The 17,412-nt window shown below is 39.6% G+C and overlaps 1 protein-coding gene across 3 annotated transcripts in view; it reads left to right on the plus strand.

Moving 5' to 3' along the window:
* The first annotated feature begins 5,445 nt into the window (after positions 1-5,445).
* Positions 5,446-17,412, plus strand: part of LOC109872677 (teneurin-1) — a 177,677-nt gene continuing 165,710 nt past the window's right edge. For 2 of the 3 annotated variants that reach the window (XM_031808392.1, XM_031808393.1), the window contains exon 1: positions 5,447-5,779. The gene's annotated coding sequence lies outside the window, so the exon portion shown is untranslated. Of the gene's footprint in view, positions 5,780-17,412 lie in introns of all 3 variants that reach the window. The other variant, XM_031808394.1, reaches the window with a different exon arrangement.

The following is a 17,412-nucleotide window of genomic DNA, read 5'->3' on the forward strand; positions in this document are numbered from 1 at the left end:
TCCAGCCAACTTGACAGAACTGTGGGATCCTTTGGAGTCAACATGGGCCAGCATTCCCATGGAATGCTTTCGACACTTTGTGGAGTCCATACCCCGATGAATTGAGTCTGTTCTTAGGGCAAAATGGGGGGGATTCAACTCAATATTTGGAAGGAGTTGCTAATGTTTGTTATACTCGGTGTGTATCCCTGACAAGATTAAAGAATCGGACAGAGTGAATATGTCAGTGCTCACATCTGTAGAGGTTTGCATGAATTTGAGTGGTTACATACAATACATGTTGACAGAATGGCTGTGAGACAGAAAGAGAATGTGGCTGTACTCCAAGGTAAGTGCCTTGCTTCTGGAACCACTGAAGACCCCAGTATTCAATCAGAAAGTTTGAAGAAGATGTGTCACCATCCAGTCCATGTCACAGCATGCAGTGGCCTGATAGGGAGATGACAATTAATGCATTATGTCTCTTTCATCACCAAAGCCATGTTCACTGCACATGTTGCGGAACATTTCAACCCTTTTGTTAGTGTCATTGATACTGTGCATTCGGAAAGTATTCAGACCCCTTTACATTTTCCACATTTTGTTACGTTACAGCCTTATCCTAAAACATATGAATAAATAAATAAATAAATAAATCTACACACAATATTACGTAACGACAAAGCGAAAACAGGTTTCTAGACATTTTTGCAAATGTATAAAAATAAAAAACAGAAATACCTTATTTATATAAGTATTCAGACCCTTTGCTATGAGACTGGAAATTGAGCTCAGGAGCATCCTGTTTCCATTGATCATCCTTGAGATGTTTCTACAACTTGATGGGAGTCCACCTGTGTTAAATTCAATTGATTGGACATGATTTGGAAAGGCACACACCTGTCTACATAAGGTCCCACAGACGACAGTGCATATCAGAGCAAAAACCAAGCCATGAGGTCGAAAGAATTGTCCGTAGAGCTCCGAGACAGGATTGTGTCGAGGCCCAGATCTGGGGATGGGTACTCAAACATTTCTGCAGCATTGAAGGTCCCCAAGAACACAGTGGCCTCCATCATTCTTAAATGTAAGAAGTTTGGAAACACCAAGACTCTTCCTAGAGCTGGCCACCCGGCCAAACTGAGCAATCAGTGGAGAAGGGCCTTGGTCAGGGAGGTGACCAAGAACTTGATGGTCACTCTGGGAGAACCTTCCAGAAGGACAAGCATCTCTGCAGCACTCCACCAATCAGGCTTGCAGAGCGGCCAGGGAAGCCACTCCTCAGTAAAAGGGCACATAACAGCCCACTTGGAGTTTGTCAAAAGGCACCTAAAGAATTCTCAGACCATGAGAAACAAGATTCTCTGATCTGATGAAACCAAGATTGAACTCTTTAGCCTGAATGCCAAGCGTTATGTCTGGAGGTAACCTGGAATCATGCCTACAGTGAAGCATGGTGGTGGCAGCATCATGCAGTGGGGATGTTTTTCAGTGGCAGGAACTGGGAGACTAGTCAGGATCGAGGGAAAGATGAACAGAGCAAAGTACAGAGAGATTCTTGATGAAAACCTGCTCCAGAGTGCTCAGGACTGAGTGCGAAGTTTCACTTTCCAACAGGACAACCACCCTAAGCACACAGCCAAGACAACACAGGAGTGGCTTCGGTACAGGTCTCTGAATGTCCTTGAGTGGCCCAGCCAGAGGCCGGACCTGAACCCGATCGAACATCTCTGGAAAGACCTGAAAATAGCTGTGTAACAACGCTCCCCATCCAACCTGACAGAGCTTGAGAGAATCTGCAGAGAAGAATGGGAGAAACTCCCCAAATATAAGTATGCCAAGTTAGTTGTGTCATACCCAAGAAGAATCAAGGCTGTAATCACTGCCAAAGGTGCTTCAACAAAGTACTGAGTTAAGGGTCAGTTTTTATTTTTAATACATTTGCTAAAATGTCTTCAAATGTGTTTTTGCTTAGTCATTAGGGGGTATTGTGTGTAGATTTATGAAGTACAAAAACAATACAATCCATTTTAGAGTACGGCTTTAACGTAACCAAGTCAAGGTGTCTGAATACTTTCCGAATACACTGTATATGGAAATACACATACAAATATTAGGATCATAAGCAGTGACTGTAATACCTCTAGTTTCCTGTGGTGGAATACTGCTGTGCAAGGTATTGGGCAATAGCTTTCTTCCCCGGCCCGTATTCACAAAGTGTCTTCAGAGTAGAAATACTGATCGAGGACTAGCACCCCCTTGTCAATGTAATCATTCATTGTGATATAAAAGTCAAAACTGATCCTAAATCAGTACTCCTTCTCTGAGATGCTTTGTGAATATGGGTCCTGGTCTGTCTGGATGCTGTTTTTCTAGTGAGCTAACTCCCTCTTTGCCCGAAATTAAATATCACCAAAAACATTAATAAGAATTAGCCTAGTCAGTCAGTAACTAATGAAACACTAATTTAAACTTACACAAGCCTATTGGGCCTAATTATACCAAAACAACACAGCCATTTGCTGTGAAATCAAGAGGGTATTTTTCTTCACCAGTGCATCAATAAAAAGAAGGGGAACGAAAAAGTGTTCACAATAGTCAGTATTATAGCTAGCAAATATATAGTTCTTAATTTCTACAAATCTAGCTATAGGCCACTTAGCTAGCTAAGGTGGTGAACTCAGACTGGTGGTGGGAGTTCGGTAACGTTAACTTTCCTCCAGCAGTTTCAGTCTAGCTAGCTAGCTAATGGCATTTTTATCAACTGTAACAATCAGATGGATAGCTTAGCAAATATAGCTATTCATTTTCCCCTCTCATGTAAATTTGCCTGATACAGCCTGCCAGTTGCTGTTAAGTAGCATGAATAAATCATAAGCCAGCTAGCAATGCCAAGCTCATGCCTTTTACCCAGGATTGAATGTAGATTTAATTTCTTACTGGTATGGGAAACCCAAGCTCATGCCTTTTACCCAGGATTGAATGTAGATTTAATTTCTTACTGGTATGGGAAACCCAAGTGCACTCATGCATTTTTTTTAATACTACAAAAATTACAGGGTAGCCTACTTTGCTGATCCATATAACCGGCCTACAAATAGGGGAGACACAAATACAATACAACGTCCATCTGACCTGGAGGAGAAAATGATTGTCCAAGAACAAACAAAAGTGTCACTGACCCAATGATCAAGACAATGAATATGCACACTCACCGGGGTTATGGCCAATGTTCTTCACTGGTGCCAATAAGTTAGGCTACTGTTCACGCAGTTAAGTTAAGAATTTTGATAACTAACGACAGATTGGAGTCTTTTCATTTTCATCTCTTTACAGCAATAGCCATTTGCTTTCCAAACAGTTTTCTGCTATTCCCGACTGTAGGCTATGCAATTTAAAACAATCCACAGCTTTAAAAAAAAAGAAGCTAATTATCCTCTGTGGTTAAATCATGCTTTCTGGTGTAGTAACCTATTTTGAAGGATTTTATTTATTTGTGTATAGACATGAGTAAGCTAATTAAGCTATATAATTTTGGCAATTTAATTCAATTTACTTTAGGGAAAGCTTAGCTTCCCTAGACTAATGGACACACCGCCTATGCCTTTTAATGTGGCATAAACACAACCAGTAATGATGTTTTCATCTGATTATCAAACAATCCCTTAACAAAGTTGGTCATGTAGGCTACCAGCGCATATTCGTCCACTCACAAAATAATTTCAGCATCCAAACCCCAACAGTGCACTGTGAACCCGCAATTTGATGAGTGGAAAGAGACATCTGTTACTAAACACCTACGTGTATTGTAATGACATTCAGTAATTGTCATTAGGCCTACAAATGTAGCCTGAATTGATGCATCCACTGTTGTCAACGCGCCCAGCGGTGGAAAAAAGTACCCAATTGTCATACTTGAGTAGAAGTATAGATACCTTAAAAGAAAATACCTCAATTAAAAGTAACCCAGTAAAATATTACTTGAGTAAAAGTCTAAAAGTATTTGGTTTTAAATATACTTAAGTATCAGACGTAAATGTAATTACAAAAATATACGTAAGTATCAAAAGAAAAAGTATAAATAATTTCAAATTCTCTTGATAATTGCGTGAATTTCTGTCCTGCTAAGCATTCAAAATGTAATGAGTACTTTTGGGTGTCAGGGAAAATGTAAGGAGTAAAATGTACATGATTTTCTTTAGGAATGTAGTGGAGTAAAACTAAAAGTTGTAAAAATATGAATAGTAAAGTAAAGTACAGATATCCACAAAAAACTACTGTAGTAGTACTTTAAAGTATTTTTTACTTATTAAGTACAATACACCACCGCTCGCGGCTCTCTCCGGCTTGACAAAATGTAAGGGTTCTGCTCAAACCACAATGCAATTTGGAACATATACCACCTGGTTTCTAGTCAATTCACACATTTTTCATGCGGCTGACATGCAGTAATGTTAAATAATGGTGTAATTAAAAAAATATATATATATATTTTTTTTGCGCATGTTGTTTTAGTAGTGATAGGTTTACGTTTTACAAGTACGGCGTACCCCCGCTATTTATTTTGCCGGGATGCAGTACCTGGTCGTACCACCTTACTTTCACCCCTGCTTTTACCAACACAAATCATCTACACTTATAAAAGAGACAATTACCTTCAAGCAGATAATTTGTATTTTATTCAAGGACTTCAGGCCGAGGAGTAATAGCTACTTGTTTGTAGAACCGGCATCTTCACTTGAACAAATGTCACAGGCAAAATTACAGGCTGCGTCCGGCACTCGAGGGGGTGTTGCTTACCAACGCAGGTGCTTCACCATTTTTTTTCTTTAGATACCCCCCCCCCCAAAATAAATTATATTTATTTTGGCAAATTTAACTTGCAACATGGCCTTTAATAGCCTACAAATAACAACAACCATAATAATAGTAAAGGTCATGATTATCATCATCATTAATTGGACAATTACACATCGTTTAAAAGCTTGTTTTTGCATAACACTACACAAGCCTACCATTATAAGGGAGGGATAACTACCTTTGCAATGTTCAACAATATCTCTTCAAGCTGAAACACTCATTTTGTTCCAATTTTAAGCACCTTGTCCCTCAACTAAATGAACTGCCAATAAGCCAACATTCCATTCAAACAATACAGTCAATCCACAGTCATACAGTATACTTACTGAAATCAGTAGACCAGAGGACTAAAACAAGTTGTAAATGGAACAAGTACTGAAATTAGCATTAAAACAGCAACATTTTCTCTCAGCTTCATGGCAAAATGTGTAGAATTGTAGGATGCGTAGCATTGTTAAACCCCAGAAAAGAGGGCTCTTGCTCAGACCTTGCGGACGCCCCGCGGAATTGCGGTACGCCACTGACCTTACCTCGTCAGGCTGGCTGTGTTGGATGGTGAAATTATTGCTCACCGGTGCCACACCCCCTTCTTCTCTGTCGTGTATGGTATATTCCAGTGATGCTGAGTTGGTGATTGTGTCCACCAGGGAAGATTTTTTTTTAAAGATGAACAGTTGAATCATAACCATTAGAAAAAAGCAAATCACACGCGTTCCGCTCTACATATCAAACGCTGTCTTGCCATTCTCTTCGACACATTCACCGGAGCATCATAGCCTATTCAACTGAAGCCAGCGTAGCTCAACCGTCATCATTGCGTTATTTGCCAAGGATACACGAGGATACAGCATATAATAATGTGAACAGTCTTCTTCTTATTTCTCATGAAGTGAAACTATGGCATGGGAATAAGCCTCCGGTATGGTCACATCACGAAAAGGTGAGCAATTTGTCTACTAGCTACTGCTTTCAGCCTGTGTTTATCGCAGAATTGTTACGTGGCGCGCTATATCCTACTGTATCGCTCCTGAATCGTGGTATCCTCAGGTGCAAAAACATTCGAGAAAGGGATTGTAGTCTATAGTGAGTGCAGTGATAGCCCCGTATCAATACACAAGGTGCCGGCTAGGCTATGGGATATTCCCATTCGGCGGGCCCGTGGTGCTAATGGACATTATCTTTATGTTCCTAGCTGGTGATACCAACTCTGAGGAAAGGACATTCTGTGGTAGCCTACCTAAACATGACCATTTTGCTAAGGCTACAGACTACACCTGTCCCGTAAACTTTACAAACAGCAAGATAATTGGAGTTGCCATGTTGGTCAGCAATGAACCAGTGCATTACAATACATTTATTAGGCTTACATTGTGTACATTAAGGTTAGGCTATACCGTAGCTTAACTTGTGTATCGTATTGTTAGTAGTATGTAGCCTAGTATTAGTAGTAGTATTATACATTCAGTAATGTCGGCAGTTCTGCGAATATAGCATGATCAGTCGATCAGCTTTCTCGAGTAAAGATGTAGACAAATAGCCCATGTAAAATGTTATACTAATGCACTTGGCTTGATGACATGACCAGAAACAAAATATATTTTACAACTTCCAAAGATGAAACAAACATAAAATAAAATCATTTTTATAATAATATCTCAATTGTATCTATGACAGGTTGTAAAATTGCTGCTATCTGTTGACAACCTTGTGCAATGTGCAAGACAGACCCGTCTGAAACTGGCAACTGACATATTTCTTATTCAGGGGTGTCCAGTAATAGCTTCAATAACATGTGTTTAATTAAAAACAACTATTACATATTATTACATATATGTTACCTGCAATTATGATTTTGTTTTTTATATGATAACGCCACTGAGTATGATGGCATTTATTGGCATTAATTTGCTCTCAGGAGCCACCTGAAACACACAGGCTCTGGGCTATTATAGTCAGAGGCAATGCTGAGCTTCCATTACTGCATTTTTGGAAAATGTTAATTATATTAATCTGCATTGAGTAGGAGAGATGAAACTACTGCAGACTGCAGATGTGCTATGCGAAAGCCATATTCATGTACCGTTATGTAAGCCTACCTCATGTAGTGTAATGGATGATAATTCTTGATATTCTTATCAAATGCTATGAACCTCTTGAATAGATCAATCCGAATATCATCCAAATAAAACACAGCTCTAAAATCTAAATACCAGTAGGCCTATCGGATTGATAAACAGTGTGACAACAGTTCATTTTCTCGATTTTTTTTTAGTTATTGAGTTTAAAATCTATACAAGCAAGTCTCAGTGTGTTTTGAGAAGTCATGTACTGTACACTGAATTCAGAGTGGTTTACATTGTACATCATCAAGCAGCCAATCCCCTTGCCTTATTTCTTACTGATTTCAATTTTATCACTGGGTTTAGCTGTAGAAAAAAAATATTGGGAAAAAAATAGATACTGTTACATATCACAATATTATTTTGGATGATATTATATCAATATTTAGACTTTTTGTTGTTGTTGCTAGGTAGCGTTAGCTAACGTTAGTCGGCTGTACCAGTGCCAAAAATACAGTATTTTTCATCCTATAGCTTGTTATCCATATTCTTTTGAAATAGTGAGCCAATATGTTTTCAGCACTTTTATTTCCAAGACTGATCAAAACACATTTTCTCGTGCTATCTCCTGTCTCTCTGCAGCAGACATAAAGTGAGCAATATGTTTGGAACATCAAATCACAATAAAATCGCAGCAACAAATCGCAATACATATAGAATCATGAGAATTGGGACAATTGAAATACATATCGTACCGGCACCTGCTTCATTCCGCCAATTAGGTTCCTTTTAAGTAGTGTAACTTGGTGCAAAAAAACATTCTGTCATAAAGTGCACATGTTCAACTTCATCAAAAACATGTTTTCCCATCTCAAGAGGTTAAATAAAAAAAACAGTATAGTAAGTGCCTATTAAGTGTCAAATAAAGTAACAGGGTTGATGACTTAATCTCAAATCAGTCATAAATCCCCTTTTGACAGGGGGAATGGAAGCTTGTTGTGTGAAACAGGGAGTGGCAATTGATTGCAGGCTTGCCATTTTTTTAATTGTTAAAACATTTCTAGCCTGTCTATCTATGTGCCATCAAACCCCTGCAGCATGTACAGAATGCTGCAGTCTACCTGGTGTTTAACCGTCCCAAGTTCTCCCATGTCACCCCGCTCCTCCGCACACTCCACTGGCTTCCAGTCAAAGCTCGCATCCACTACAAGACCATGGTACTTGCCTACGGAAAAGCAAGAGGATCTGCCCCTCCCAACCTTCAGGCTATGCTCAAACCCTACACCCTAACCCAAGCACTCCGTTCTGCCACCTCTGGTCTTTTGGCCCTCCCACCACTACGGGAGGGCAGCTCCTGCTCAGTCCAGTCCAAACTCTTCTCTGTCCAGGCACCCTAATGGTGAAACCAGCTTCCCACTGGGGCTAGGACAGCAGAGCCCCTGCCAATCTTCCAAAAACATCTGAAACCCTACCTCTTCAAAGAGTATCTTAAATAATCCCCTTTACTAGCTCTGACTTTGCTGACAGTTACTTTATTGAAGAGAAATGTACTTTCTATGCCTGTGATATGTGGTTGTCCCACATAGCTATCTGAAGATGAATGCACTCACTTTAAGTCACTCTGAATAAGAGTGTATACTAAATGACAAACATTTTAATGTAACGGGGTTGACCTTTTATGCTCAACCCGCTTAGTTTCACACCACAAAACTAGAGGTCGGCCGATTATGATTTTTCAACGCCGATACCGATTATTGGTGGACCAAAAAAAGCAGATACCGATTAATCGGACAATTTATTTTATTTTATTTGTAATAATGACAATTACAACAATACTGAATGAACACTTATTTTAACTTAATATAATACATAAATAAAATAAACTTAGCCTCAAATAAATAATGAAACATGTTAAAAAATTTTAAAATAATGCAAAAACAAAGTGTTGGAGAAGAAAGTAAAAGTGCAATATGTGCCATGTAAAAAAGCGTTTAAGTTCCTTGCTCAGAACATGAGAACATATGAAAGCTGGTGGTTCCTTTTAACATGAGTCTTCAATATTCCCAGGTAAGACGTTTTAGGTTGTAGTTATTATAGGAATTATAGGACTATTTCTCTCTATACCATTTATATTTCATATACCTTTGACTATTGGATGTTCTTATAGGCACTTTAGTATTGCCAGTGTAAGAGTATAGCTTCCGTCTCTCTCCTCGCCCCTACCTGGGCTCGAACCAGGAACACATCGACAACAGCCACCCTCGAAGCATCGTTACCCATCGCTCCACAAAAGCCGTGGCCATTGCAGAGCAAGGGGAACAATTACTCCAAGTCTCAGAGCGAGTGACGTCACCGATTGAAACGCTATTATCGCGCACCCCGCTAACTAGCTAGCCATTTCACATCGGTTACACCAGCCTAATCTCTGGAGTTGATAGGCTTGAAGTAATAAACAGCTCAATGCTTGAAGCATTGCGAAGAGCTGCTGGCAAAATGCACAAAAGTGCTGTTTGAATGAATGCGTACGAGCCTGCTGCTGCCTACCATCGCTCAGTCAGACAGCTCTATTAAATATCAAATCATAGACTCAATTATAACATAATAACACACAGAAATACGAGCCTTTGGTCATCAATATGGTCGAATCCTGAAACTATAATTTCGAAAACAAAACGTTTATTCTTTCAGTGAAATACGGAACCGTTCCGTATTTTATCTAACGGATGGCATCCTTAACTCTAAATATTGCTGTTACATTGTACAACCTTCAATGTTATGTCATAATTACGTAAAATTCTGGCAAATTAGTTCGCAACGAGCCAGGCGGCCCAAACTGTTGCATATACCCTGACTCTGCGTGCAATGAACGCAAGAGAAGTGACACAATTTCACCTGGTTAATATTGCCTGCTAACCTGGATTTCTTTGAGCTAAATTTGCAGGTTTAAAAATATATACTTCTGTGTATTGATTTTAAGAAAGGCATTGATGTTTATGGCTAGGTACAGTCGTGCAACGATTGTGCTTTTTTCGCAAATGCGCTTTTGTTAGGAATAAATAGTCTTCACACAGTTCGCAACAAGCCAGGCGGCCCAAACTGCTGCAAATACCTTGACTCTGTTGCAAGAGAAGTGACACAATTTCCCTAGTTAAAATAAATTCATGTTAGCAGGCAATATTAACCTAATATGCAGGTTTAAAAATATATACTTGTGTATTGATTTTAAGAAAGGCATTGATGTTTATGGTTAGGTACACATTGGAGCAACGACAGTCCTTTTTTGCGAATGCGCACCACATCGATTATATGCAATGCAGGACACGCTAGATAAACTAGTAATATCATCAACCATGTGTAGTAAACTGGTGATTATGATTGATTGATTGATTGTTTTTTATAAGATAATTTTAACGCTAGCTAGCAACTTACTTTAGCTTCTTACTGCATTCGCGTAACAGGCAGGCTCCTCGTGGGGTGCAATGTAAGGCAGGTGGTTAGAGCATTGGACTAGTTAATCGTAAGGTTGCAAGATTGAATCCCCGAGCTGACAAGGTAAAAATCTGTCGGTCTGCCCCTGAACAAGGCAGTTAACCCACTGGTCCTAGGCCGTCATTGAAAATAAGAATGTGTTCTTAACTGACTTGCCTAGTTAAATAAAGGTGTAATTATTTTTTTTAAATCGGCCAAATCGGTGTCCAAAAAGCCTTCAGTTATTATACTGAACAAAAATATAAATGCAACATAAAGCAATTTTAAAGATTTTACTGAGTTACAGTTCATATAAGGAACTCAGTCAATTGAAATAAATTCATTTAGCCCTAATCTATGGATTTCACATGACTGGGAATACAGATATGCATCTGTTGGTCAAAGATACCTTAAAATAAAAGGTATGGGTGTAGATCAGAAGTCAGTGTCTGGTGTGACCACCATCTGCTTCATGCAGCGTGACACATCTCCTTCACATAGAGTTGATCAGGCTGTTGATTGTGGCATAGAGTTAATCAGGCTGTTGTTTGTGGCCTGTCGAATGTTGTCCCACTCCTCTTCAATTGCTGTGCAAAGTTGCTGGATATTGTCAGGAATTAGAACATGCTGTTGTACACATTGATCCAGAGCATCCCATACATGCTCAATGTCTGGTGAGTATGCAGGCCATGGAAGAACTGGGACATTTTCAGCTTCCAGGAATTGTGTACAGATTGTTGTGACATGGGGCCGTGCATTATAATGCTTAAACTTGAGGTGATAGCGGCGGATGAATGGCACGACAATGGGCCTCAGGATCTTGTCAGGATATCTCTGTGCATTCAAATTGGCATGGATAAAATGCATTTGTGTTCGTTGTCCGTAGCGTATGCCTACCTATAACATAACCCTATCGCCACCATGGGGCACTCTGTTCACAACGTTGACATCAACAAACCGCTCGCCCACATGACGCCATACACGTGGTCTGCGGTTGTTAGGACAAATTCTCTAAAACGACATGGGAGTCGGCTTATAGTAGAGAAATTAACATTCAATTCTCTAGCAACAGCTCTGGAGGACATTCCTGCAGTCAGCTTGTCAATAGCACACTCCTTCAAGACTGTTTGAAAAACATTCCAGGTGAAGCTGGTTGAGAGAATGTCAGAGTGTGCAAAAGCTCTCATCAAGGCAAAGAAAGGGTGGCTACTTTGAAGAATCTCAAATATAAAATACATTTTGATTTGTTTAACACTTTTTTGGTTACTACATGATTCCATGTGTTATTTCATATTTTTGATGTCTTCACTATTATTCTGCAATGTAGAACATAGTCAAAATAAATAAAAACCCTTGAATGAGTAGGTGTGTCCAAACTTTAGACTGGTACTGTATATTCCCATGGGGTCCCATGTATCTCAGTTGGTAGAGCATGGAGCTTGCAATGCCAGGGTTGTGGGTTAGATTCCCATGCAGAACCAGTACGAAAAAGTATGAAAAATGTATGGACTTACTACTGTAAGTTTCTCTGGATAAGACCGTCTGCTAAATTAATAAAATGTAAAACATATTTAACTAATGGGAGATGCCGTTGGGTTATTCTTTCTTTTCATGTCCAAGGAAATATGGAAACATATTGGTGGGACATTTGATATCTGAAGGTGGTGAAAACAAGAGTATTAGTATGCATATTTGCAATTCCTAAATGAAAGTAATTTGATGTTGACCTCCTCAATGACCACCCCTAGGCATATCTTCTCAATGTATGAGACACAAGACTACTGTATGTGCCATTGTCGAGTTTGCCCTGCTTTTGTTTAGCAGAAAAGTACAAGGTGACACTTTATTTAAAGGTCTGGTTATGAATTCCTAATACATTATCACATAGTTTCAGAACCATTAAATTAAGTAAATACATATGGCCTGTTGTTCACTTGCCCTGGTAATATATGGTTTAGTGTCAGTATTGGTGGTGGTTGTGGTGAAGGTGGTACTGCTGGTAGCGCTGGTATTTGTAGTTATATCACTACTTACTAGTTGCATTAAAAATGAACTCTGCCTCTCTCCCATTGGCATTGAAACAACCAATTGTTTTCATGTCTGCCTAACCTTATTCTGAGTTATTTATGTTCACTTTGTATTCAACAGGTAATTAAAAAAAACAGAATTTGAATTGAAGTTTTTGAGTAATATTTCCCATAGCTTATAATATTTTGTTTTCTCCCCATATCATGTGGTTGTATAAGCAGGATTTTATATTTCTGCACAACGTCAACTGCCTATTTTCTATTCAATTATTTGTCTCCACCTCTTCCACCCATGCTCGTCTGTTGATCGCTGTACATTTTTCTTCTCAAATTATGCCATTGGCATACCCTGTAGTCAAAAGGATTGTAGTCTTTACAGCAAAGGTAATAATTTCACCGACCCCCCACCATCCTCTCCATAGCCTCCCACTTCAGCGGTGGCTTTCTTTACCTACAGTACCTTTCCATACAGTAACCATCCTATACAACTACTGTATTATGCCTCTCATCTTTCCTAATTTTATGGTCTGATGGATGAAAATATATTTGTTTAAATCTGTATTGTACATGGTGTTATGTCCCCATATTAACCTATATAATTTGGGTCATGTTAGTCTGGCTTCATGCAGCTCTACATTTACTTTTTATCAGGAAGGTACTGATATAGTAGTTGAGACTAAAAAATTACTGTTTTTTGAGTCTCTAAATGGTATTGATATAAATGATCCAGTTTAACAACAAATTACACTGAACAGAAATATAAATGCAACATGTAAAGTATTGGTCCTGTGTTTCATTAGCTGAAATAAAAGATACCAGACATTTTTCATGCAAACAAAAAGCTTATTTCTCTCCAATTTGTGCACAAATTTGTTTACGTCTCTGTTAGGGAGCATTTCTTCTTTTCCAAGATAATCCATCAAACTGACAGGTGTGGCATATCAAAAAGCTGATTAAACAGCATGATCATTACACAGGTGCACCTTGTGCTGTGGACAATAAAAGGCCACTCTAAAATGTGCAGTTTTGTCACAGATGTGTTGACTGCAGGCATGCTATGAGCTGATGCCCGAGAATTGAATGTTAATTTCTCTACCATAAACCGCTTCCAAAGTCATTTAAGAGAATTTGGCAGTATGTCCTACCGGCCTCACAACTGCAGACCATGTGGTACACACCAGCCCAGGATCTGCACATCCGTCAAGTCTCTCTTGACTGGAGATGATATTGTCATAAAGTGAATATTAGTACTGCACCATAACTTGTTTCATGCCGTACAGTAGAGTGACACACTTACATCTCTTATGGGTGGCAGGTAGCCTAGTTGGGCCAGTAACTGAAAGGTCGCTGGTTCGAATCCCTGAGTCAACTAGGTGAAAAACATATGCCCTTGAGCAAGACACTTAACCCTAATTGCTCCGGTAAGTCGCTCTGGATAAGAGTGTCAGTTAAATTACTATATGAAAATGATATACAGTACTTGGCTTAGGCAGGAGCTCCTTTCTTCATTCAAGGAACCATTGAACCAATGATTTACTGTACTTTGAAAAAGCACCTGTGTTGAATACAGCAACATGTGTAGGCTAGAGGTTAAAAGAGATTTTGAAGAGCTCTTGATACCAGAGATATCTTTGAGTTCTGTGTATGGAAAACCCAATGTCGTATTTGTTTGCATTTGTATAACCTATCCAAAAAGTGTTTGCTCAAATATATTAATTGGACTCTAGGGAGAAACTTGATCAGCTCCTGTTGTTCTCTTTAAATGCTAATGAGGAGGAATTAAACTTTTCCTTTAAATAATTTTGCTTACCTTTCCCATTCGATCTACATTATGTATAAACTGAGACTAATGACTCTAGGTTTGAATAAAGTGGAGCTGGTATCAGACAAAACAAAATAGTGTTTGTTTTGAACAACTGAAGATTTTCAAAGTTTACCTCACCACTAGAGACCAATGAACAAAGGGAGTGCATTTGGTCCACTGGAGTCTTACAACAGCAGAGCTACAGTAACAACATCTACAAATATTGACTCACAAAAGAACTCAGTGATATCTATTAAGATCTCTGGTTCTTATCATAGAGGGATCAGAACAAAGGACCAGACAAGATGGTTTCCGATGATTAGGTGATTCAGAAAAACATGCAAGGACAAGGAAGCTCTGCTGTGGAGATTATTCAAGTAAACTACAGTAACGCACTAAAGTGAAATAAACGAATGATGATGACGAAGACGAAATTACAGTCTTATGTTTTTTCAAATTAGTTTTGACTGGTATATGATTTAGTGTGTTCAGTACATGGCACATATATTCCATGTCTATAGCACGGATGATTGGTTTGAGGGACGGGCTTTGGAAGGGCCGGCCTAGCAGAGTGGATGGAAGACTGGGAGCAGCCAGCTACGATGCATGGAGGAACGCACAGTGGAGAGAGTGGCTTGACAGACGTGCCGGTAAGGATAGTGAATGTGTTGCATCTAAGGGCTTGTCCATGAGGGAAGGATGGAGCCAAAGTTCAATGTCAAATGGTAGACTGTTGAGAGATGACCAAAGCGTGAGTGTCATACAGACATTTGACATTGGAAGATTCCGAGTGACACCTTCTTACACTCTAAATGGCCGATTTCCACCTGCAGCACAATGCAATGAGGACCCTGAAAGTGGAAGCTGTGGGTCATGCAATAAATTGTTAGCTGGTGCCTGGCAAACGCGCATGTGTCAGAGTAATGCCTCTGTCCATTCCTCCATTTGATACATGGCTTGGGAATAAAGTGGATGTATGCCTTTTATAGGAGTGATCTATTCATCCTTACAATAAGATGCCATTCTCATAAGAGATCCCTCTACTTTACTGATAAACCTGGTGCCCCAAACTAGGCTTGTAATGTGAGCGAGCATCAAGAAAAACATTAGTGCTCCTGTTGTAATCCATCTTGAGATCCATGTTGCTTGTGTTGGCCAATTACTCAAAAAGCTTTTATGTGAAAATGCACATGCACACGACTCATTTCACTGGTACCATGCAACCATGTGTTCTTTCTTTTTTTCATCTATGGCATACCATTTGATTATTTGACATACAGTATTTCCATACAGGTTTTACTCTCTCAATGATTTGTATTTAAACATTGAAACAGTGTTGTCAAGAGTGATCATGTCCTCTGATATAAACAGCAGTACCACCCACAGACTCCAGCAAGAACTTTTCAGGTGTTTTCAAATCATAGTTCCAGTGCTTTCAGTTCAAGTCCATTATGTTTCAATGTCTACAGGCAGTTTAGAGCATAAGAACAGAGATTGCTTGTGTAATTTGCTCTGAACTTCAGGACCAGAAATGGTGGGGAGCACCCTTAAAACCAAGTTGTACCATTCGTCAAACTGCAAATTAAACCAGCCAATTAAAGGCTTGTACTAGTTCCCATAAACCACCAAGCATTTCTGCATAGGGTGATACATACCAGGTTCCTAGCCTAGCACACTGAATTTCATTTTGAGCTAGAACTGCCCACATTCTGGGTGGGTTGCCATGGGGCTTGCTGATAAAAAGATTACTGTCAGGTTGCTTAACGAATCACACCATTAGATGTTTGTATAAGGGAGGAGCTCCCCTGAGTTAGAGGCTGCCTACAAGGAGCAGAATAAATCAATTGCTACTACTCAGATTACAGGAAATATTAGGGTGTCATCTCATTGATAACAGATAATTGTAACAGACATTGTTCCGTAAATAGGTACGGTAGACAGCTGGTGGACAAGACTATTGTATCGCCCATGGTTATCCTCAGTAATATTGAATTATCATTGAATTATGCATACATACCACTTTCATTTGTGTTTTTTGTAGTTATTGTCTAATACACTGTATGTTATATATTTTAATTCCTACCAATACATCTTTTGTAGAGTATTTGGATTCCCTAAAATTATAAACCTGTCTTCTATGAACAGCAGGCTGATGCATTGGGCCTCTTTTGAGCCCCAGAAACAAACATGTACCTTTAAAGGAGATAAATCAATGCCTTCAGCACTTAATTTGATAGCCTCATGTAGCTAACAGTCCATTAGGCGCTGTGACAACCCAGAGCACCCTGTGAATGTTTACGATCCGTAGGTGTCAAAGCACAACGGGAAAGTCACAGTGAAACATGCTGCCTGTCAGGTCGTAACCTCAAATATTCTGCAAAGCTGCAAAAGTTGAACCTGTGTCAATGGATTACTTTCTCAGGAGATGCTGCTTGTGCTAGATTCTGAAAATGGTTATTGCATTAGGAAGAGTCACCTTTCATTTGCGCATAACAGTGTAGGAAAGAGAAGATTTCAGTGCCTCCCCTTACCTCCTCCATTCCTGGGCCTGCTTCATTAGCACTGGCGTTTGGGTGGGGAGAGAGAGTGATATCTTCACAGTCCACAGGCCTGCCTGCCCTGTGACAAGGTGAAAGATGATGATAGAGTATGAGACCCCAGAGTTGTAGAAGAGCAAAGGACGAGGCTACAGTCAAGTGCAGTGGGTCCCGGCATCCAAAACAGTGCTGTGGGTGTACGTGTGTCTCTTGTTGTAGACGTCCATTAGATGTTGGCTGTGAATGATTACTTGGAGAACAGTGCTACATTTGATGAGAGAGTAACAGTAACTACACATTTTTTATAGTAAAAACAAGAATTGACAGTTGACCAATCAGCAACAGAGCATGTAAAAAGTTATTTACTGATGTGTGGGTCCAGTTCATCGCTCTGAAGGCCGTACTATAGAATTCCATTTCACCAATTCACCTACTGTATGCAACAGCAGTCAAAGAGGAGAGGAGAAGAACCATATAGTTGTATGCTGTGAATGTACCACAGTGTGATGTGAAGAGTCTAGCAAGGAAGAGACATCGAGAGTGAACGAGAGGTCTACTCTACGTGTTATTAAGCAGTAATCCGTTATTATAGTACATCGAGTCCCCCACTCTGCTCTGCTCTGCAAGCTGTGACAACTCCGTGTGAAGGGACAGGTGTCACTCAGGGTCAAAACAAT

Source organism: Oncorhynchus kisutch, linkage group LG28 (assembly GCF_002021735.2).
Source record: "Oncorhynchus kisutch isolate 150728-3 linkage group LG28, Okis_V2, whole genome shotgun sequence".
In the NCBI taxonomy this organism is placed as follows: Eukaryota; Metazoa; Chordata; class Actinopteri; order Salmoniformes; family Salmonidae; genus Oncorhynchus; species Oncorhynchus kisutch.